Here is a 25,533-nt window from a genome sequence, read left to right on the forward strand (position 1 = left end):
TTTGTTTGTTTATTTATATTGAACGTGGAATTTATTATAATTCATTTTCTTTATATAAAACTTGAAATTCAGGAATTTTTATTTTTTCAAATACTATAATAACAGCTTTTTTAGGTTACGTATTACCATGAGGACAAATATCTTTTTGAGGAGCAACAGTAATTACAAATTTACTTCCAGCTATCCCTTACATTAGAAATTCTTTAGTTTTATAAATATGAGGGTTTTCAATTAAGAATGCTACATTAAATCGATTTTATTTATTTTATTCTATCATACCATTTGTAGTGGTAGCTTTAGTTATTTTCCATTTAATATTTTTTTATAAAACTTGTTCTTCTAATCCTTTAGGATTTTATTATTTTTTTATTTATATGTTTATCAATACAATATGAATTATCAGATCCTAAGAATTACAATAATGCTAACCCTATAATTACTCCCATTTATATCTAACCTAAATGTTATTCTTTATTTGCTTATGCAATTCTTTGTTCTATTACTAACAAATAAGGAGGAGTTATTGCTTTAGTATTATCAATTTTCATTTTAATAATCATACCATTATATTTTAAATATGAAACAAAATTATTTAAATTTTATTTTTTAAATCAAATTTTATTTTGAAATTTTGTTGGATTATTTATTATCTTAACTTGAATAAGAGCCCGTCCAGTTAAAAATCCATATATTTTTATTAAACAAATTTCATCAATTTTTTATTTTTTATATTTTTTTATATCTTTTTATATTTTAAAAAAATCTGATTTATATTTAAATAAGTAATCATTCAGTTTTTTAAACTATATGTTTTAAATACATATGTAAGAAATTAATTTTTTTAATAATTTGAAATTTTAATCAATAAAATAAATATTAAATAATTTAATCTTACAGGTAAATAACTTATTCAAGTTAAAAATATTAAATTATTATATCAAAATCAAGGAAATGTTTCTCGAATTCAAATTACTAAAAATAAAATTATTGAATAAATTAAATAATATTTCATTTTAAATAAATTTTCTCCTATAAATATAAATATAAATAAAATTATTATAAATATAATTATCCCGTATTCTGCAATAAAAATTGATGCAAATCTTCCGCTTATATATTTAATGTTAAATCCTGATACTAATTCTGATTCTCCTTCAGAAAAATCAAAAGGTGTTCGATTCATTTCTGCTAATAGTCTAACAAAAAAATTAACATTAATTAAAAATTAAAAAAAAAATCAAGAATATGTTTGTTAATTTATGAAATTTAATAATTAAATTATTTCCCTTAATAATAAAATTGATAAAATTATTAAAATTATTCTTACTTTATAAGAAATAGTTTGAGCAATTCTTCGCAATTCTTCTAACAATGGATAAATTCCATTAGATGATCATCCTCCAATTATTAAAGGATAGACTCTTAAATATGTAAAACATAAAATTAATATTAAAATTATTCCACTTAAAATTATTTTATTTAAGTAAGGAATTAAATTTCATGAAACAAATATTAAAAATATTCTTGATAAAGGACTAATTAAATAAAATAAATAAAAAGATTTAAAAATTAACGAGATTTCTTTATTAAATAATTTAATTGCATCACTAAAAGGTTAAAATAACCCTATTCTATTAACTTTATTTGGACCTTCTCGAATGTGAATATATCCTAAAACTTAACGTTCTTATAATGTAATAAAAGCTACTCTAAGTAAAACTATTACAATTATATTTAATCTTCTATTAAAAAAATTTAAATATATGTATATATGTATATTTATTATTAAAAAAAATTTTTATTAATAAATTTTTAATTAATCACACTTATCTGTTAAAATAATTATTGTCATTTTTAAATAAATTTATTATTAAAAAAATTAAGTTCTTTCGTACAGATATTTTTTTAAATTATAAAGATAGAATCCAATCTGGCTCACACCGATTTAAACTCGAATCAAGTAAGATTTTAAAACAGAATAGTCGAACAGACTTAATTTGTTGATTTCTTTATCAATGATTTATCTTAATTCAACATCAAGGTCGCAATCTTTTTTACCAATATGAACTTATATAAAAAATAACGCTGTTTTCCCCAAGGTAATTTATTTTGATTATTATAATGAAATTTTTAAATATAATTTATTCATAGTAAATTAAAAAAAAATTTATTTAAATTTTTTTTTATCCCCAATATAATATTTTTAATTTATAAAAATTTTTTTTTTCATTGGTTATAAATTAATAAAACAAAATTATTTAGGGTCTTATCGTCTCTTATAGATATTTGAGATTTTTTACTAAAATATGAAATTTAATTATTTAATTTTAGAAAGATTTTAATTTATTTATTTCATTCTAGACTTTATTAGAAAGCTAAGTGATTATGCTACTTTAGTACAAAAATGCAGCTATTTAAAAAAATTTCCATAAAGCAGAAATTATTTATTATCATTAATACGAAAACTATGTTTTTATTAAACAAATAAATAATAATTATCGCCAAATTAATTAAAATAATTTTCTAAATTTTAAAATTTTTTAATTTAATTTTTACAAATTTAATTGTTTTTAATTTAATTTTTTTAATGAATTAAATTATTTTTTAGATATTAAAATATAACTTCAATAATTTTAATGTAATGAATTTATTATTATAAATTATAAAGAAATGAAAATTTTTAATTATATTTTTAAAATTAATTTATTTTTATAATTATTGAAATAATTTTCAAGCTTATCCCTAAAAATTTTTTAAAAAAAATATATTAAAGAGTTTTAATTAATTCTAATATTATTACTTAACTAAATTAAAATTAATTATGAAATAATTAGATATCAATAATTATAAATAACAAATAATTTTTATTAGAATATTTAAAATAATAATTTTAAATAATTTCTTTATTTATTTTATTTAATTATTTTAAAAAAAATAAAATTAATTATTTAATTTTAATTAACCCTAATACAAAAGGTAAAAAATAATGAATTTATAATTTATTAAATTAAATTTCTTCCGTTCCTCAATACCTAAAATAATGAATTATTTAATTTTTAAAAAATAAATTACCTACATATTTATTATTAATTTTAAAAAAGTTAAAACTAAAAATCTTTTAAATTTATTCAATTCATCATTTTAAAATAATATATCTAAATAATTTTCATTAGCAAAATAAATGTTATAAATTTAACTATATGTCTAAGACTCAATACACTCTCCAGTATATTTACTCTGTTTTGACTTATTCTGAATAATTTTTAAAAGTGACAGGCTATCTGTACATATTTAAAATTAAATTCAGAAAAAATAATTTTTTTTTTTACTTTTAAATCTAATTTTACAATAATATTTTTAATAATTTAAATGAATTTAATTTATTGTATTTTTTTTATATTCTTATATATAATGACATATTGATTAAATTTTATTAAAAATATTTCAATTATTACATTAAAAAAAAATAATTTTATTACGAAAATACATAAATTTAATAATATAGGTTTATTTTATTGTGAAATATCAAATAAAATAACAAAATCCCCTAATAAATTGAAATTCTGTCATAATTTTTAATTTTTATTTTTTAATAATTGATAATTTATATAATTGTTTTTAAATAAAATAGTAGGGTATATAATCCTAGTTTTTATTATATTTTAAAAATTATCTTTATTAAATTTAATAAAAATAATTTATTATAAAGATTTGAAATTTTATTTTAAAATTTTTATTTAAATTATTTATATTAATTAATATTTACAAATTTATTGTTATAAATTTAATTATTTATATGCTTTGTATAACTGCAAATGCTGGCACAAAGTAATTCAATATTAATTTTATATCTATTTATTTATTTATTAATAATGATTAATTTTATATATTGAGTTTAATATAATTTCTTTCAATTTACTTATAAATTAAAATTTTAAACATACAAATTAGGAACAATAAATTTTTAACTGAATTAAAACTTATTAAATTTAATTTTAACATCTTTTTTTTATGTAAAGAAAAAATTTTCAATAGACTAAAATTTCTAATTAAGAAAAAAAGTATTTATTTTTTAATTATGAATTTAAGGACTGAAAATTAGTCTATTTCTTAGAATTTTATGATTTAACTAATTAAATATTAAATAGCATTAAAGTTTTTTAAATAGAATCCTGCCTCAACGGTACCTACCTTAGAATATTTTATACGGGTACATTAATGACATACCTTGTAAGAGAAATGATCAATATTTTGCAGTATACACTTCAAAATTTTTTTGTTTAATAATAATTTTTAGATAGAATCCTACCCCAACGGTACCTACCTTAAAATATTTTGTACGGGTACATTAATGACATACTTTGTAAGAGAAATGATCAATATTTTGCAGTATACACTATAAAATTTCTTCGTTTAGTAATATTTTTAAAATAGAATCCTGCCCCAACGGTACCTACCTTAGAATGTTTTATACTGGTACATTGATGACATACCTTGTAAGAGAAATAATCAATATTTTGCAGTATACACTTCAAAATTTTTTTGTTTAATAATAATTTTTAGATAGAATCCTGCCATAACTGTACCTACCTTGGAATATTTTATACGGGTACATTAATGACATACTTTGTAAGAGGAATGATCAATATTTTGCAGTATTCACTTCAAAATTTCTTTGTTTAATGATATTTTTAAGATAGAATCCTGCCCCAACGGTACCTACCTTAAAATATTTTTTACAGGTACATTGATAATATACCTTGTAAGAGTAATGATCAATATTTTGCAGTATACACTCCAAAATTTCTGCGTTTAATAATATTTTTCAGATAGAATCCTGCCCCAACGGTACCTCCCTCAGAATATTTCATACGGGTACATTGATGACATACCTTTTAAGAGAAATGATCAAAATTTTGCAGTATACACTTCAAAATTTCTTCGTTTAAAAATATTTTTCAGATAGAATCCTGCCCCAACGGTACCTACCTTAGAATATTCCATACAGGTACATTGATGACATACCTTGTAAGAGAAATGATCAATATTCTTTATATATATATATATTCATATCATAATAATCATAATTAATAATAATAATAATAATAAGAATGATAATAACAATAATAATAATAATAATAAGTCTATTAATATCAATGAAATAATTGAAATATAGAAAATAATGATATATAAAATTAAAAATTTTTTTATATTATGAATTTTTTATACTAAAATTTTTTTTTTCAAACAAATGGATATTTAATTATTATTAAATTGAATTTTTTTATTATTTATTTTCAATCATATATGTGTTCTTGATAAATAAATATTTCATAATTAATGGGTTTATATATATATATACTATTTAACCTAATCACATGAATTAAGATTAAAAAAAAAAAATTATTAGTTATTTAACTAAAATTGTTAAAATAAGTAAAATTTTATTTTGATAGTTAATTTAATAATATTTAATAAATTTATAAAAATAATAATGAAATTAAGATTAAATTTATTTTTAATAATTTTTTTTTTTTAAATAGATATTTATCATTATATTATATAAATATTTTTAAATTTATAAATAAAATTCATTTATAAAATAAATAAATAATAAATTACAAATCTTTCTGACAAGTAATGTCATTAATGTACCCGTATAGAATATTCTAAGGTTGGTACCGTTGAGGCAGGATTCTATCTAAAAAATATTATTGAACTAAGAAATTTTGAAGTGTATACTGCAAAGTATTGATCACATCTCTTACAAGGTATGTCATTAATGTACCTGTATTAAATATTTTAAGGTAGGTACCGTTGGGGCAGGATTCTATCTGAGAAATATTAGTTAACGAAGAAATTTTAAAGTGTATACTGCAAAATATTGATCATTTCTCTAACAAAGTATGTTATTAGTGTAATTGAATTTTTTCTTATTTTAATAAATATAAAAAAAAATTAGTTTTTTCATTCATTTAATTTAATTTATTAATTAAATTATAAAATTTATATTTAATAAATATATATTTAATTATAAAAGGTTTTAAATTAAATTTAACTTAAAATTTTTATACAATCTCATAAATCAAAATAAATATTGATATAAATAAAAATATTAAATTTAAATTATTGATGTTGAATTTTTTAAAATAAATAGATTTTAAATTTAAATTTATTGAATAAGAATGTATTTTAGAAATATAATAAATAATTTGTCTGTAAAATAATAAACTTAGTAAAGAAATTATTATTATAAATATGAGTAAATAAATTGATCTTATATTCAAATAGTTATTTATAAATATTTATTTTTTAATAAATCCAGTGGAAGGAGAAATTATTGCTAATAATAAAATTGATAATAAAAAATAAAATATAGAATAAGAAAATTTTATATTTCCTATTTAAAAAGTGAAATTTAAATCAATAATGTTAAAATATATATACATATTTAAAGTCATAAAATTATCAAAGAAAAAAAAATTATTTAAATTCTTTTATTACAAAATATAAATATTGATATTCAAAATACTTTAATTTTTAAAGAAAAAGATATAATAATTTTAAAAGAATATTTATTAATTCTTATTGAAGGAGTTTAAATAAAATTATAAATAACTATTAAAAAGTAAATTTCTCTTATATTAATGAAAAAAATTATTAAAGGATTAAATTTTTGTACTGAAGAATTTAAATAAAAACAATTAAATTTAAATATTCATTTATTTTGAGATCTTACACATAAAAAATAGAAAGGCCTATTCCAATTATTATTCTTATTATTAAAAGTAATAATATTTCTTTATTAAAAAAATTTAAATTGATTATGAACAATGATACGAATAAAAAAGTAATGAGAATTAAATAATTGAATTAAAAAATAATTATTAAAAGTTTCTATATTTATTTAATTAAATATATAACTAGAAAGAATAAAACATCATAAATTTAATTCTATTACTATTGATATAAAAAAATATGATTTAGAAAAAAAAATTAGAAAATTGGAAAAAAAAATTATAGGAAGAGGAAAATAATAATATCTAAAAATTTAATGTAAAGCCTGAATAAGGGATTATTTTAATAAAATAACATATTTTATTATTGATTAGTTAATTTTATTATTAATTAAAACCAGAATATAGGTTAATTATTTTTAATAATTTTATTAAAATTTAATTTTTAATTAATAATGTAGCTAATTAAAGCAAATAAATTGTAAATTTATTGATAAATTTTATTTCATTATTTTTTTATATAAAATTGTTTTATACAGTTAAATTTTTAAAATTTAAGAAAATAATTTATTTTATTTTATATATTAATTAAAATATTGAGATATTTAAGTTTCTTATTTATTACATAAATTTTAAATTATTTATGTTTTTAAATTTAAATTAATATAAAAATAATTTATTTAAATTTGCAATTCAATATTTAAAATAAATTATTAGATATTTTAAAATAAATGGATAATATTTATCAAAATTTTAAGTCGAAATTTAAACCTTATTCTTTTAATTTATTCATTCATTTAAGTAAAGCCCCTTCAAATTATTCTATATATAATCCTTATATTAAAATAAAAAAAACAAAATTAACTAATAAAATTAAATAATTATAATTAAAAAATTTATAAATAAAAATGGGAGTACAATTGCAATTTCAATATCAAAAATTAAAAAAAAAATTGAAATTAAATACAATTGTGAACAAAAGAGTAGTCGATTATCCGAAATTAAATCAAAGCCACATTTAAATTCTAATATTTTTTTACGTTCTTTGAATATTTTTTTTGATAAAATATAATTTAATCTTAATATAATTATGATAATTAGAATAATTAAAAATAAAAATAAAATTTTTTCTTTTATTATTTACATTAAATTTTAAACTATTTGATAAGAAAGAAAATATTTTTATTTATATCATCTAAATTTAATTAATAAGAGGAAAAATTAACTAAAATATATTAAAATTATCAAACTACATCAATGAAATATTAGTATCAAGCAGCAGCCTCAAAACCAAAATGATGAATTCTTGAAAGATTTTTTATATTTAATCAAAGAAAATTAATTAATAAAAAAATTGTTTTAATTAATACATTAAATCCATGAAATCCTGTAGATATAAAGAAAATTAAACCAAATACTGAATCTCTACAAGTAAAATAAGCAGATAAGTACTCTTTTAATTGAAATAAAGAAAAAATTACCCCTACAAAAAAAAAGTTATAATTAATCTTAATTTTCTTTGCTTAAAATTTATATTAATTAATAAATCATGGCATCATGTAATACAAATCCCTAAAGATAAAAGGATAATTGTATTTAACAAAGGAATTCTATAAGAACTAAATATTATAATATTTTAAGGAGGTCAATTTTATCTAATCTCAATTCTTGGAGATAAAAATATATGAAAATAACATCAAATAGATCTAATAAAAAAAAAAATTTCAGAAATAATAAATTAAATTATTCCTAATTTTAATATTTTAAATACTTTAAATGTATGATAACCTTGATATATATTTTTTTTGAACTACATCTCGTCATCACTGGTATGAAATGATAATAGATAAATTTAAACTTAAAAAAATTAATTTATATTCTATAAAATTAAATCAATACACATATCTAATTATTGAATAAAAAATTGAAAATAATATTAAAATATGTTAAAGCCTTAAAGTGACTAAGTGGAAAGGTTGGAATAACATTTTTTTTATAATTTGATTCCCTTATATATAAAACTCTTAATACTGAAAATACATAAGCTTTGATTATTGAAAAATTTAATCCTAAAATAACTAATAATCTCTGTCTTATTAATATGATAATTAATATTATTATTCCTAATGAAGATTTAGTTGAAGAAATTAAGGTTATTAATAAATGTCCAGCAATTATATTAGCTGATAGCCATACTTTTAATGTTCTAAATTGAATAATACTTCTTGAGGATTCTACAATTACTATAAAAGGTATTAAAATATTTAGATTTTCTTGAGGAACTAAATGAATAAATATATGATTAGTATTTTTAACTCATCTAATAAATATAAAAGATAATCATAATTTTGATGATAATAATATTCTTATTACTAAGTGTCTTGATCTTGTAAAAATATAAGAAAATATTCCTATAAAGTTATTTAATAAAATTATTATAAATAATTTAATTAAAATTAATAAATTTATAAAATTTAATTTTTTATTTAATAATATCTTAAATTAAATATTTAAAATATGACTTACATTATTTAGTGCTGAATTCATTTGAGAAGGGTTGAATCAATAAATCATAGGGATAAATAAAAAAATATTAATTCTTCTTATTTAATTTAATGAGTAATTTATAGATGAAGAAGGATCAAAAATTAAAAATAAATTATTTATCATTTATTTAAAAAAATTATTTTAGAATGTTTTTTCCTATTATTATGATTAATAGTATTAGAATTAATAATATAAAAAATATTAATTATTATTATAGCAAATAAATTTAAAAAGTATAAATTTAATGGTAATCATGTTATTAGTCTTATTAGAGGAATTAAAAATTATTAAATTAAATAATAATTTAAATTTGATAAATTTATGTTATAAGATTAACTAAATTTTTATTTCATTTGGTATCCTTATTTTAAAGAACTGATTTTTAAAATAACAGATAGTTAATATTACTTTAAATAAAATATTAATTATTATTAATTTAATTTATAAAATTTTTAAATGTATTTAATTCTAATACAATTGGTATAAATCTATGCTTAACTCTACAAATTTCCGAACATTGACCGTAAAATAATTCTGGACGATTTAAATTAATTTTCATTTAATTTAATCCTCCTGGGATTGCATCTACTTTTATCTCATATCTCGGAACAGTAAATGAATATATTACATTTATCGATTTAATTATAAATCGTCAATTTGAATTTATTAGAACAATTAATAAATTATCAACATCTAATATTAAAAAATTAAAATTTTCTATATTAGAAATTATAAATAAATGAAATATTAAATCTTTGAAATCCGAGTATTCATATGATTAATATCATTAATGACCTTAAATTTTAATTGATAAGTATGGATTAAAAACTTCATCTCTTAAATATAAAATTTTTGAAGATGGAATAGCTAAAAAAAAAAAAAAATTAGAACCATAGTTCAAATAATTTTGATTAAATGACCTTTAAATATAAATTTATTTAAAAATTTATTCAATAATATAAAAATTGATGTATACATTATTAAAATTATAATTATTACAATAATAATTATTGCATGATCATGAAATATAATTAAATTTTTTATAATAAAAGAATTAGAATCTTAAAATATAATGTTTGCTCATGAAAAAATTATTTCAAAATTTATTAAAAATTTTATAACTTCTAAAAATAAAATGATTTATGTTATTAAATCTTAAATTTATTGCACTAATCTGCCATATTAGAAATTTAATTGAACTAAACAGAAATTTTTGGGATTTCATGAAAAGAATGAGATCTAGGAGAATGAGAAAACATTTAATCAATTGAATTATTAGAAATATATAAATAATATTAAACGTATTCTTATAAATCTTTCTAAGATAATGTAAAAAAAATGTTATTGTTCTAATTAATAAAATAAAGATCCAATTGAGGAAATTATATTTTAACATACATATAAATCAGAATAGTCTCTATTCTGTCGTGGTACTCCACTTACGCCTAAAAAATGTTATGAAAAAAAATTATATTTACTTCTAAGAATATTAAAAAAAATTGAATTTTTGATATTATTTTATTTATTAAAACTCCAAAAATCAATGGATATCAATAAAAAAATCTCATAAAATATGCAAATACTGCTTCTATAGGAAAAACATAATAAAAATGAGCTACTACATAATAAGTATTATGTAAAACAATATCAATAGAAGAATTAGAAAGTATAATTCCTGTTAATACTCTTAAAGTCAATAAGAAAATAAATCCTAATAACCATAAATTTGTAATATTTAATTTAGGTTTTATTCCATTTAATGATGCCAATCATCTAAAAATTTTAATTTTAGTAGGAATAGCAATAATTATTGTTGCAGAAGTCAAATATGCTTGTGTATCTACATCCAGCCCAATAGTAAATATATGATGAGCTCAAACAATAAAACCTAATATTTTAATAAAGATTATAGCATAAATTATTCCTATAATACCAAATACTTTTTTTTCATTCTTTTATTACAAATTATATGAAAAATTAAACCAAATCCTGGTAAAATTAAAATATAAACTCCTAGATGACCAAAAATCAAAATAAATGTCGATATAATACTGGATCTCCCCCTCCAACTGGATCAAAAAGAGAAGTATTGAGATAACGTTTAAATAATAATATAGTAATTGCCCCTGCTAAAACAGGAAGAGATAATAATAATAAAACTGCTGTTAATAATATTGCTCAAGCAAATAAAGGTGATATTTCTAATTTAAAAATTTCTATATTTAAAATTGTTGAAATAAAATTAATTGATCCCATAATAAATGAAGCTCCTGCAATATGTGAAGAAAAAAATGATAAATCTACTGATGGACCTATATGTAATAAATTAGAAGATAAAGGAGGATAAACAGTTCAACCTGTTCCTGTTCCAGATCCAACAAATATTCTAGATCTTAATAGTATAATTCTTGGAGGAAGTTATCAAAATCTCATATTATTTATTCGAAAAAAAACTATATCAGGAATTTCTATAATTATAGGAATTAAATAACTTCCAAATCCTCTTATTATAACAGGTCTAACAAAAATAAAATTGTAATAAATGCATGAGCTGTAACTAAAGAATTATAAATTTAATCATTTCCAATTTAAGATCCAGGATTTCCCAATTCTAATTAAACTATAATTCTTAGTCTTAAACCTACAATTCCAGATCATATTCAAAAAATAAAATATAATATTCCAATATTTTCATAATTAGTAGAAAATATTCATGTTTTCATTTATTCATATAGTTTTAATTTTTAAAACGTTATATTTGTAATATAAAAATAAAATTAATTTTTATAAATATTTAAAAATATAAACATTTTCTCAATATTTTCATTATTGAATTTTGAAATAAACTATTTAAATTTAAATTATTATTATTAATAAAATAAATAATCTAATTATCATTATTAAATTTGTTATTTAACTATAAGAATAAATTTAAAAATTAATAAATTTTAAAATTTTAATGATAATATTTTTAAAGATAAAATTAATTATTTCTTTATTAATTTTAAAATAGTATTTTTTTTTATATTTCATTGTTCGATTATTTCAAATTAAAAAAAATTCAAATTAAAATAAAAATAACATAACAATATATTTTTCTAAAAAAAAATATTGTACAATTATTTTTGACATAATTAAATTAAAATGAATCGAGTCTTAAAATTATTTAAATCCAACATAAAGATAAAACTTTAATTTTTTTAAATATTAATAAATAAATTTATTATAAAAAAATATTTTTTAAATACAATTGAATTAAGTATTAAAATTTTCATAGAAAAATTTATAATTTTAGTATCATTACAATTAAAATAATTTACACTGTTAGAATAACCATATTGTTAGAATTAAATTTCATCAATTTATTATTTCATATTTCATGAAAACAGTATACAAGTAAATAAATATTATAACATGCTCTAAAAAATATTCTTAAAATCAAAATTATTATTATTATTTTTCTTCATCTCAAAATAATTACAACGATTATGATTTCTCTTAATGAATTCAAAGAAATTGGTAAAGCTATATTATTTATACATAATAAAAATAAAAATACTATTAATGATGGTATAAAAAACACTATTCCTTTATTCATAATTATATTTTGACTTTTAGATCATCAATAAAAATAATTAACTAAAACAAATATTCTTGATGAACATAACCTATTAGCAATTATTACTATTAATCCACCATAATAACCTTAAATTTTTATTGAAAATAATCCAATTGATATTATTTTTATATGAACGACAAATGAATAAGCATCAATAATTTTTTTAACATAATGTTAAAGACATAAAAATCTTGAAAATTTTATTCAAAAAAATCTTAAAATTAAAATTCAATCTTAAAAAATTAAAAAATCAATATTTATTATTACAATTATTCAATACAATCCGTATCCTCTTGATTTTAATATAATTCCTGCTATAATTATGGAATCAATAACAGAAGCTTCTACATGAGCTTAAGGTAGTTAATTATAAAATAAAAATAAAGGTAATTTGACTAAAAATGCTCTAAATATTGAAAAAAAATTTATTATTCAGAATTTATTTAATAAAATAATTTCTAAAAATATCAAAAATCTTATTGAATTAAATATTTTAAAAAAAATTAGTAATAAAATTAATAAAGGAAGATAAAAAAAATTATGTATAAAATGATATATATAAAAATGCTTTAAGTCGTTCAGGTTGGTATTTTTATCCTATAATTAATGAAAAAGTAGGAATAAGACTAAATTTAGATTTAAAATAAAATATAAATAAATAAATTAATGTAAATCTTATTAATAAAACTAACATTAAAATAATTATCAAAAATAAATAAATTAATATATTAAAATTATTTTTTCTCACTATAATTCCTAATTTTATTATTAGTAATGTAAATATAATTACTATTAGTCTAATTCTATTAATTATAAAATTAGAATAAACTATTATAAAATGATTATTATAATTAAATAATAAAATAATAATAAATTAAAACATAAAAATTAAAATTCTTGAAAATAAACATATGTCAATATTAAAAAAAAATAGTAAGTTAAAATTAATATAATTTGATAAATTAAAAATTTTATTATAAATGTATTAATAAAAATTAAAATCTGTCTCTTTCTTTATTTTGAATTTATGAATATAATAAAGTTAAACCTTAAATTCTTTAACAAACAACAAAAATCTAATAAAATAATATTAAATTTAAAAGATTTATTGTGTTTACTATTAATATTAAAAATATTAATAATCTTAATATTAAGAATTCTAATCTCATTAAACTTAATATTAAATTTTTATATAAGCCAGAAAATAGTAACAATAAAATAATAAATATAAAAATATATAAATAATAATTTAAAAAAATAATTAAAAAAAAACAAATTAATCATTAATCTCCAAAATTGATATTTAAAGATAAAACTATTTTTTAATAATTATCAATTTGAGTAAAATATTAATTTTGTAAATTAAATTGATAAATTTCAATTTTATACAATTTAACAATAATACTTCTAATTAATATATTTATGATAAATTTATTTTTATTAACTTTGATTTTATTAATCATTGATTCCTTACCTTCTTATTATAAAATATTCTATCCTGTAATTTAAGGGGCAATTTTTCTTTTATACAATATAATATGTTTATTAAATTTATCAGATTATAATAAAAATAATTGATAATCATACATTAGACTTATGAATATTGTAGGAGAAATAATAATTTCATTTTTATATTTTACCAGATTTATTAATAATATAAATACTTCAATAAAAAGAAAATTTTCTTATAATTTTATTATTAAATCAATAATTATATTATTATTTTTTATCATTATAATTCCAAATGTTAATAAATTTTAAATTTGGTACAATAATTTTAACGAAATTTTCAGAGTATTCATATTAAATAAATTAAATTTAATTGATATCAATCAGATATATATATATAAACAATATAAATTTGAATTCATTAATTTTTATTATTTATATTTTTAATGTTTTAAGATTAATTGTAAAATAAATTTTTCTAAATAAATTTACTTCACGTAAAATATATTAAATGAAAAAATCAAATTTAAAATCAAATAAATTATTAAGAATAACTAATTCAATAATTGTAATTTTACCTACTCCTTTAAATACTACTATGATATGAAATTTTGGTTCATTATTAGAAATTTGTTTAATTATTTAATTAATTACAGGATTATTACTATCTTTATATTATTGCCCTGATAATTAATTAGCATTTAATAGAATTATTTTTATTCTGCAAGATGTAAATTATGGGTAATTTTTCTGATTATGCCATATGAATGGGGCTTCAATATTTTTAATTTATTTGTTTATTTATATTGGACGTAGAAATTATTATAATTCATTTTCTTTATATAAAACTTGAAATTCTAGAATTTTTTTTTTTAATTACTATAATAACAGCTTTTTTAGGTTACGTATTACCATGAGGACAAATATCTTTTTGAGGAGCAACAGTAATTACGAATTTACTTTCAGCTATCCCTTATATAAGACATTCTTTAGTTTTATAATTATGAGGAGGGTTTTCGATTAATAATGCTACATTAAATCGATTTTATTCATTTTATTTTATCATACCATTTGTCGTGGTAGCTTCAGTTATTCTTCATTTAATATTTCTTTATAAAACTTGTTCTTCTAATCCTTCAGGATTAACTAGAAATTTTTATAAAATTCCTTTTGATCCTTATTTTTCAGTTAAAGATATTTGAGGATTTATATTATTTTTTATTATTTTTTATTTCATATGTTTATTAATACCTTATGAATTATTAGATCCTGAAAATTACAATAAAGCTAACCCTATAATTACTCCCATTTATATCCAACCTGAACGATATTTTTTATTTGCTTATGCAACTCTTTGTTCTATTCCTAACAAATAAGGAGGAGTTACTGCTTTAGTATTATCAATTTTACTTTTAATTATTATACCATTCAATTTTAAACATAAAATAAAATCATTTAAAATTTATTTTTTAAATCAAATTTTATTTTTAAAATTTGTTGGATTATTTATCATCTTAACTTGAATTAGAGCCCGTCAAATTAAAAAATCCATATATTTTTATTGGACAAATTTCATCAATTTCTTATTTTTTATATTTTTTCATATATTTTTATATTTCTAAAAAATCTGATTTATATTTAAATAAATAATTATCTAGTTTCTTAAGCTATATGTTTTGAATACAACTGTAAGAATATAATTTTTCTAATAATTTAAAATTTTAATTAATGAAATGATTATCAAATAATTTAATCTTACAGGTAAATAACGTATTCAAGTTAAATATATTGAATTATTATATCGAAATCGAGGAAATGTTCCTCGAATTCTAATTACTAAAAATAAAACTTTTGAGTAAATTAAATCAAATTCTATTTCAAATAAAGTTCCTCCTATAAATATAAATATAAATTATATTATTATAAATAAAATTATACCGTATTCTGCAATAGAAATTAATGCAAATTTTCCTCTTATATATTTAATGTTAAATCCTGATACTAATTCTGATTCTCCTTCAGAAAAATCAGAAGGTGTTCGATTTATTTCTGCTAATAGTCTAGCAAAAAAAATCAATATTTATTAAAAATTATAAAAAAAAATTAAAAATGTTTTCGTTAATTTATAAAATTAAATAATTAAATTTTTTTCCTTAATAATAAAATTGATAAAATTATTTAAATCATTCTTACTTCATTAGAAATAGTTTGAGCAATTCTTCGCAACCCTTTTCACAATGGATAAATTCCATTAGATGATTATCCTCCAATTATTAAAGGATAGACTCTTAAACGTATAAAACATAAAATTAATATTAAATTTATTTAACTTAAAATTATTATATTCAAGTAAGAAATTAAATTTCATGAAACAAATATCAAAAATATTCTTGATAAAGGACTAATTAAATAAAATAAATAATAAGATTTAAAAATTAACGAGATTTCTTTATTAAATAATTCAATTGCATTACTTAAAGGTTGGAATAACCCTATTTTACTAACTTTATTTGGACCTTTTCGAATTTGAATATATCCTAAGACTTTACGTTCTAATAATGTAATAAAAGTTACTCTAAGTAAAACTATTAAAATTTTATTTAATCTTCTATTAAAAAAATTTAGATATATGTATATATATATATTTAATTATTATTTTAAAAAATTTTTATTAATAAATTCTAAATTTATCACACTTATCTGTTAAAATAATTATTGTCATTTTTAAATAAATTAATTATTAAAAAAATTAAGTTCTTTTGTACAGATAATTTTTTAAATTATAAAGATAAAATCCAATCTGGCTCACACCGATTTAAACTCAAATCATGTGAGATTTTAAAAGTCGAACAGACTTAATTTATTAATTTCTTTATCAATAATTCATCTTAATTCAACATCAAGGTCGCAATCTTTTTCACTAATATGAACTTATATAAAAATAACGCTGTTATCTTCAAGGTAATTTATTTTGATTATTATAATTAAATTTTTAAATATAATTTATTCATAGTAAATTGAAAAAAAATTTATTTCAATTTTTTTATATTCCCAATATAATATTTTTAATTTATAAAAATTTTTATTTATTGATTACAAATTAACAATATAAAATTCTATGGGGTCTTCTTGTCTTTTATAAATATTTAAGATTTTTTACTTAAAAATGAAATTCAATTATTTAATTTTATGAAGATTTTATTTTATTTATTTTTTTATTCTAGACTTTATTAGAAAGCCAAGTAATTATGCTATTTTAGTACAAAAATGCAGCTATATGAAAAAATTTTCATAGAGCAGAAATTATTTATTGTTATAAATACAATAAACTATGTTTTTATTTAACAAACGAATATTAATTATTGCCGAATTTATTAAAATAATTTTTGAATTTCAAAAATTTTTAATTAAATTTTTACTAATTTAATTAATATTAATTAAATTTTTTCATTAAATTAAATAACTTTATCAATATTAAAATATGACTCAAATAATTTTAATGTAATAAATTTTTTATAATAAATTTTAAAAAAATATAAATTTTTTATTATATTTTTAAAACTAATCTATCTTTATAATAATTAAAATAATTTTTAAGCTTGTTCCTAAAAATTTTTTGAAAAAAATATATCTAAAATTTTTAATCAATTCAAATATTAATTTTTAACTAAATTAAATTCAATTATAAAATAATTAAATATCATTAATTATGAATAACAAATGATTTTAAAAATATTAATTTTTAATAATTTTTATATTTATTTAATTCAATTTTTTAAGAAAAAATTAAATTATTTATTCAATTTTAATTAACCCCCATACAAAAGGTAAAAAATAATAAATTTATAATTTATTAAATTTAATTCATGTTCTTCCTCAATACCTGACATGTTAAATTATTTAATTAAAATAAATAAATTACCTACATATTTATTATTGATCTAAAAAAAGTTAAAATTGAAAATCTTCAGAATTTATTTGATCTATCATTTTAAAATAATATATTTTAATAATTTTTATTAGCAAAATAAATGTTATAAATTTAACTATATTTCTATTACTAAATACACTTTTCAGTATATTTACTTTGTTTTAACTTATTCTTAATGATTTTTAAAAGTAACAGGCAATTTGTACATATTTGAAATTAAATTCAAGTAAAATTTTTTTTTTTTTTTTTTATTCAAATCCAATTTCGAAATAAAAAATTTGATAATATAATAAATTTAATTAATTGTATTTCATTTATATTCTTATATATAATGACATATTGATTGATAATTTTATTTTATAAATATTTTAATTAATAAATTTAAAAGAAATAATTTTATTACAAACATACATAAATTTTATAATATAAGTTTATTTTATTGTGGGATATTAAATTAAATAACAAAATCCCCTAATAAATTTAAATACCGTCATTATTTTTAATTTTTATTTTTTAATAATTGATAATTCATATAATTGTTTTTAAATAAAATAGTAGGGTATGTAGTTCTAGTTTTTATAATAATTCAAGAATTATCTATATTAAATTTAACAAAAATAATTTTTCATTAGAATTTGGAATTTTATCTTAAAATTTTTATTTAAATTATTTATATCAAAAAATATTCGTAAATTTATTGTTATAAATTTATTTATTTATATGCTTTGTATAACCGAAAATGCTGGCACAAAGTAATTCAATATTAATTTTATATCTATTTATTTATTTATTAATAATTATTAATTCTATATATTAAGTTTGATATAAATTATTTAAATTAACTTATATCATAAAATTTAATACATACAAATTGGAAATCATAAATCTTCAACTAAATTAAAATTTATCGAATTTAATTTAAATATCTCTCTTTTTTATGTAAAGAAAAAATTTTCAATAAACTAAAATTTTTATTCAAAAAGAAAAAATATTCATTTTTTAATTATGAATTTAAGGACTAAAAATAAGTCTATTTATTAAAATTTAATTATTTAACTATTAATTAAAAATTAAATAACATTAAAATTTTTTAAAATATAATCCTGCCTCAACAGTACCTACCTTAGAATATTTTATACGGGTACATTAATGACATACCTTGTAAGAGGAATGATTAATATTTTGCAGTATACACTTTAAAATTTCTTTGTTTTATAATATTTTCAAGATAAAATCCTGCCCCAACGGTACCTACCTTAGAATATTTTATACAGGTACATTGATGACATACCTTGTAAATGGAATAATCATTATTTTGCAGTATACACTTTAAAATTTCTTCGTTTAATAATATTTTTAAGATAGAATCCCGCCCTAACGGTACCTACCTTAAAATATTTTATTCAGATTTATTGATTACATACCTTGTAAAAGGAATAATCTATATTTTGCAGTATACATTTCAAAATTACTTCGTTTGATGATAGTTTTTAGATAGAATCCTACCCGAACGGTACCTCCCTTAGAACTATTTATACGGGTACATTAATGACATACTCTGTAAGAGAAATGATCAATGTTTTGCAGTATACACTTCAAAATTCCTGCGTTTGAAAATATTTTTTAGATAGAATCCTGCCCTAACGATACCTACCTTAGAATATTTTAAACGGGTACATTGGAAACATACCTTGTAAGAGGAATAACCAATATTATATATATATATATATATCATGATAATAATAATTAATAGTAATGATAAAAATAATTATAATAATAATAATAATAATAATTCTATTATTATCAATTAAATAATTGAAATATAAAAAATAATGATATATAAAATTTAAGATTTTCGTATATTATACATTTTTCATACTTATATTTTTTTTTTCAAACAAATGGATATTTAATCATTATTATATTAAATATTTAAATTATTTATTTTTAATTATATAAGTGTTCTTAATAAATGAATATTTTATAATTAATAAGTTTATATATATATATACTATTTAACGTGAGAACATAGATTTAGATTTAAAAAAAAAAAATTAATAGCTATTGAACTGAAATAATTTAAAAAAGTAAAATTTTGTTAAAAAAGTTTATTTGATATAATTTAATAAATTTATAACAATAAAAATATTATTCAAATTAAATTTATTTTTTTTAATTTAAAAAAAAAAAGAAGATATTTATTATTATATATTATATAAACATTTTTAAATTTATATATGAGATTTATTAACTAAATAAATAATTAATAATTTATAAATATTTCTAACAAGGTATGTCATCAATGTAGCAGAATAAAATATTCTAAGGTAGGTACTGTTGGGGCAGGATTCTTTCTAAAAAATATTATTAAACGAAGAAATTTTAAAGTGTACACTGCAAAATATTGATTATTCCTCTTACAAGGTATCTCATTAATGTAATTAAATTTTCTTAATTTTAATTAATATAAAAAAAAACAAGTTGTATTATTTATTTAATTAAATTTATTAATGCATAAATAAAATTTATATTCAATAAATATATTTAAAACTTTAAAGGTTTTAAATTAAATTTAACTTTAAATTTTCATACAATCTTATAAATCAAAATAAATATTGATATAAATAAAAATATTATATTTACATTTTAAATAATAAATATTTTGAAATTAATAAATTTAAAATTTTAATTTATTGATTAAAAATATATGATAAAAAAATAATAAATGATTTGTTTGTAAAAACATAAATTGAGTAGAGAAATTATTATTATTAATATTCTTAAATAAATTGATCTTGAATCGAAGTAATTATTTGTAAATTATCATGTAATAATAAATCCAGTAAAAGAAGGATTTATTGCTAATAATAAAATTATTAATAATAAAAAATAAAATATAGAATTGAAAATTCTACATTTTCTGTTTTAAAAGTAAAATTTAAACATAAAATATAAAAATATGTATATATTTAAAGTAATAAAAACATAAAATAAAAAAAAATTATTTAAATTTTTCCATTTAAAAATATTAATATTAAAATTCAAAATACTTATGTTACTGAAGAAAAAAATATAATAATTTTTAAATAATATTTATTCATTCTTATTAAGGGAATTTAAATTAAATTATATATAATTATAAAGAAGTAAATTTTTCTAATATAAATAAATAAAATTATCAAAGGAATAAATTTCTGTTCAAGAGAATTTAAATAAAAAAAATTTCATTCAAATATTTTTTTATTTTAATATATTACATATAGAATGGAGGGAGGCCTATTTTAATTATTATTCTTTTTATTACAAATAATAATATTTCTTTATCAAGAAAATTTGAATTGATTATAAACAATGATCAAAATAAACATAAATAAGAATGAAATGTTTGATTGAAAAAATAATTTATTAAAATTTATATATTTATTTGATTAAATATATAGATAGAAAGAATAAAACATCATAAATATAATTTTATTACTATTAATATGAAAAAAGATAATTTAGGAAAAAAAATTAGAAAATTAGAAAAAAAAAATTATAGGAAGAGAAAAATAATAATATCTAAAACTTTAATGGGAAGCCTGGATAAAAAATTATTTTGATAGAATAACATATTTAATTATTAATTAATTAATTTTATTAATAATTAAAACCATAATAGAGGTAAATTATTGTTAATAATATTATTAAAATTAAATTTCCAATTAATATTGTAGCTAATTTAAGCGACTAAATTGTAAATTTATTGATAAATTTTATTTTATCATAATTTTATATAAAATTTGTTTTATACATTTAAATTTTTGAAATTCGAGAAAATAATTTATTTTAGTTCATATATTAATTAAGATATTAAGATATTTGAATTTTTTATTTATTATATAAATATAAAATTATTTATATCTTTAAATTTAAATTATTATAAAAATAATTTGTTTGAATTAGCAATTCATTATTTTAAGTATATTATTAGATATTTTTGAATAAATCGATAATATTTATTAAAATTTAAGGTCAAAATTAAAATCCAATTTTTTAGAATCATTTACTTATTTAAATCAAAGTAGAGCCTTTTAAATTATTCTATATATAGTTCTTAAATTAAAATAAAAAAACAAAATTGACTATTAAAATTAAATTATAATGATTTAGAAAATTTATAAATAAAAATGGGAGTACAATTGCAATTTCAATATGAAAAATTAAAAAAATAATTAAAATTAAATAAAATCGTATAGAAAAATAAAGTCGATTACTTGAAATTAAATTAAAGCCACATTCAAATTTTCATATTTTTTCACGTTCTTTAAATATTTTTTTTGATAAAATAAAATTCAATCTTATTATCATTATGATAATTAGAATAATTAAGAATAAAAATACAGTTATTTCGATTATTATTTACATTAAAATTAAAACTTTTCAATTTAAAATTAAATATACTTATTTATATCATCTAAATTAAATTAATAAGATAGAAAATAAACAAAAATATTTTAAAATAATCAAACTACATCAACAAAATGTCAGTATTAAGCAGCAGCCTCAAATCCAAAATGATGGATTCTTAAAAAATTTTTTATATTTAATAAAAAAAAATTAATTAATAAAAAAATTGTTCCAATCAATATATGGAATCCGTGAAATCCTGTAGATATAAGAAAATTGATCCGTATACTGAATTTCTAGAAGTAAAATAAGCAGATAAGTACTCTTTCAATTGATAGAAAGAAAAAATTACCCCTAGATAAATAGTAATAATTAATCCTAATATTCTTTGCTTAAAATTTATATTAATTAATAAATAATAGCATCATGTAATAGAAATCCCTGAAGATAAAAAAATAATTGTATTTAACAAAGGTATTCTATAAGGATCAAATATTATAATATTTTGAGGAGGTCATCTTTCTCTAATCTCAATTCTTGGAGATGAAAATATATGAAAATGATTAAAAAAAATTCTCATAAAGGATAAAATTTCAGAAATAATAAATAAAAATATTCCTAATTTTAATCCTCTTAATGCTTTAAATGTATGATAACCTTAATATAATATTTTTTAAACTACATTTCGTCATTACTGGTATGAAATAATAATAGATGAAATTAAACTTAAAAAAATTTGTTTATATTCTATAAAATTAAATCAATATACATATCTTATAATTAAATTAAAAATCGAAAATAATATTAAAATAGGTTAAGGCTTTAAGGTGACTAAGTGAGAAGGTTGGAATAATATTTTTTTTTAAATTTGATTTTCTTCTATATAAAACTCTTAATACTGAAAATACATAAGCTTGGATGATTAAAACACTTAATTCTGAAATATTTATTAATCTTTGTCTTATTAATATAATATTTAATATTATTATTTTTAATGAAGATTCAGTTAATGAAATTAAGGTTATTAATGAATTTCCAGCAATTATATTATCTGATAGCTGTACTCTTAATGTTCCAAATCAAATAATATTTCTTAAGGATTCTACAATTACTATTAAAGGAAATAAAATATTTGGAGTTCTTTGAGGAACTAAATGGATAAATATATGATTAGTATTTTTAACTCATCCAATTTATATAAAAGATAATCATAATCTTAATAATAATGATATTCTCATTACTAAGTGTCTTGATCTAGTAAAAATATAAGAAAATATTCCTATAAAGTTATTTAATAAAATTATTATAAGAAATCTAATCAAAATCAATAAATTTATAATATTCAATTTCATATTTAATAATATTTTAAATTGAATATTTGAAATATTAATTACATTATTCAGTTTGTTTTATTTGGTATCCTACTTTTAAAGAACTGATTTTTTTAATCACAGATAGTAAATATTACTTTAAATAAGATATAAATTATTATCAATTCAATTTATAAAATTTTTCAATGTATTTGACTCTAATACAATTGATATAAATCTATGATTAACTCCACGAATTCCTGAACATTGACCGTAAAATAATCCTGGACGATTTAAATTTATTCTAATTTGATTTAATCGTCCTGAGATTGCATCTACTTTCATCTCTAGTCTCGTAACAGTAAATGAATAAATTACATTTATCGATCTTATTATAAGTCGTAAATTTGAATTTACTAGAACAATTAATAAATTATCAACATCTAATAATTGGAAATTAAAGTTTTCTATATCAGAAATTATAAAAGAATCAAATATTGAATCTTTGAAATCTGAGTATTCATATGATCAATATCATTGATGACCTTAAATTTGAATTGATAAGTATGGATTAAAAATTTCATCTCCTAAATATAAAATTTTTAAAGATGGAATAGCTCAGAAAAAAAAAAAAAAATGGGACGATAGTTTAAATAATTCAAATTAAATGACCTTAAAATACGAATTTATTTAAATATTTATTTAATAATATAAAAATTAATTTATAAATAATTAAAATTATAATTATTACAATAATAATTATTGCATGATCATCAAATATAATTAAATTTTTTATAATAAACGAATTAGAATCTGGAAATATAATGTTTGCTCATGAAGAAATCAATTAAAAATTTATTAAAATTTTATTACTTCTAAAAATAAAATAATTTATGTTATTAGATCTTAAATTTATTGCACTAATCTGCCATATTAAAAATTCAATTTAATCAAACAGGAATTTTTGGGATTTCATAAAAAGAATGAGATCTAGGACGATAAGAAAATATTCAATTAATTGAATTATTAGAAATTTTTATAAATAAAATTAAACGTATTCTTATAAATCTTTCTTAGATAATGTAAAAAAATATCAATTTTCTAATCAATGAAATTAAAGATCCAATTGAGGAAATTATATTTTAACATACATATAAATTAGGATAGTCTCTATTTTGTCGTGGTATTCCACTTAAACCTAAAAAATGTTGGGGAATAGAAGTAATATTTACTCCTAAGAATATTAAAAAAAATTAAATCTTCATTATTATTTTATTTATTAAAACTCTAAAAATCAATGGATATTAATAAAAAAATCTTTCAGAAATTGCAAATACTGCTCCTATAGATAGAACATAATGAAAATAAGCTACTACATAATAAGTATCATGTAGAACAATATCAATAAAAGAATTAATAAGTATAATTCCTGTTAATCCTTTTAAAGTGAATAAAAAAATTAATCCTAATAATCATAAATTTGTAATATCTAAGTTTTATTCCATTTAATGATGCCAATAATCTTAAAATTTTGAATTCAGTAGGAATAGC

This window comes from Copidosoma floridanum, unplaced genomic scaffold (assembly GCF_036245765.1).
Source record: "Copidosoma floridanum isolate Cflo_tuat_1 unplaced genomic scaffold, Cflo_Japanese_pri ptg000001l, whole genome shotgun sequence".
NCBI lineage: Eukaryota > Metazoa > Arthropoda > Insecta > Hymenoptera > Encyrtidae > Copidosoma > Copidosoma floridanum.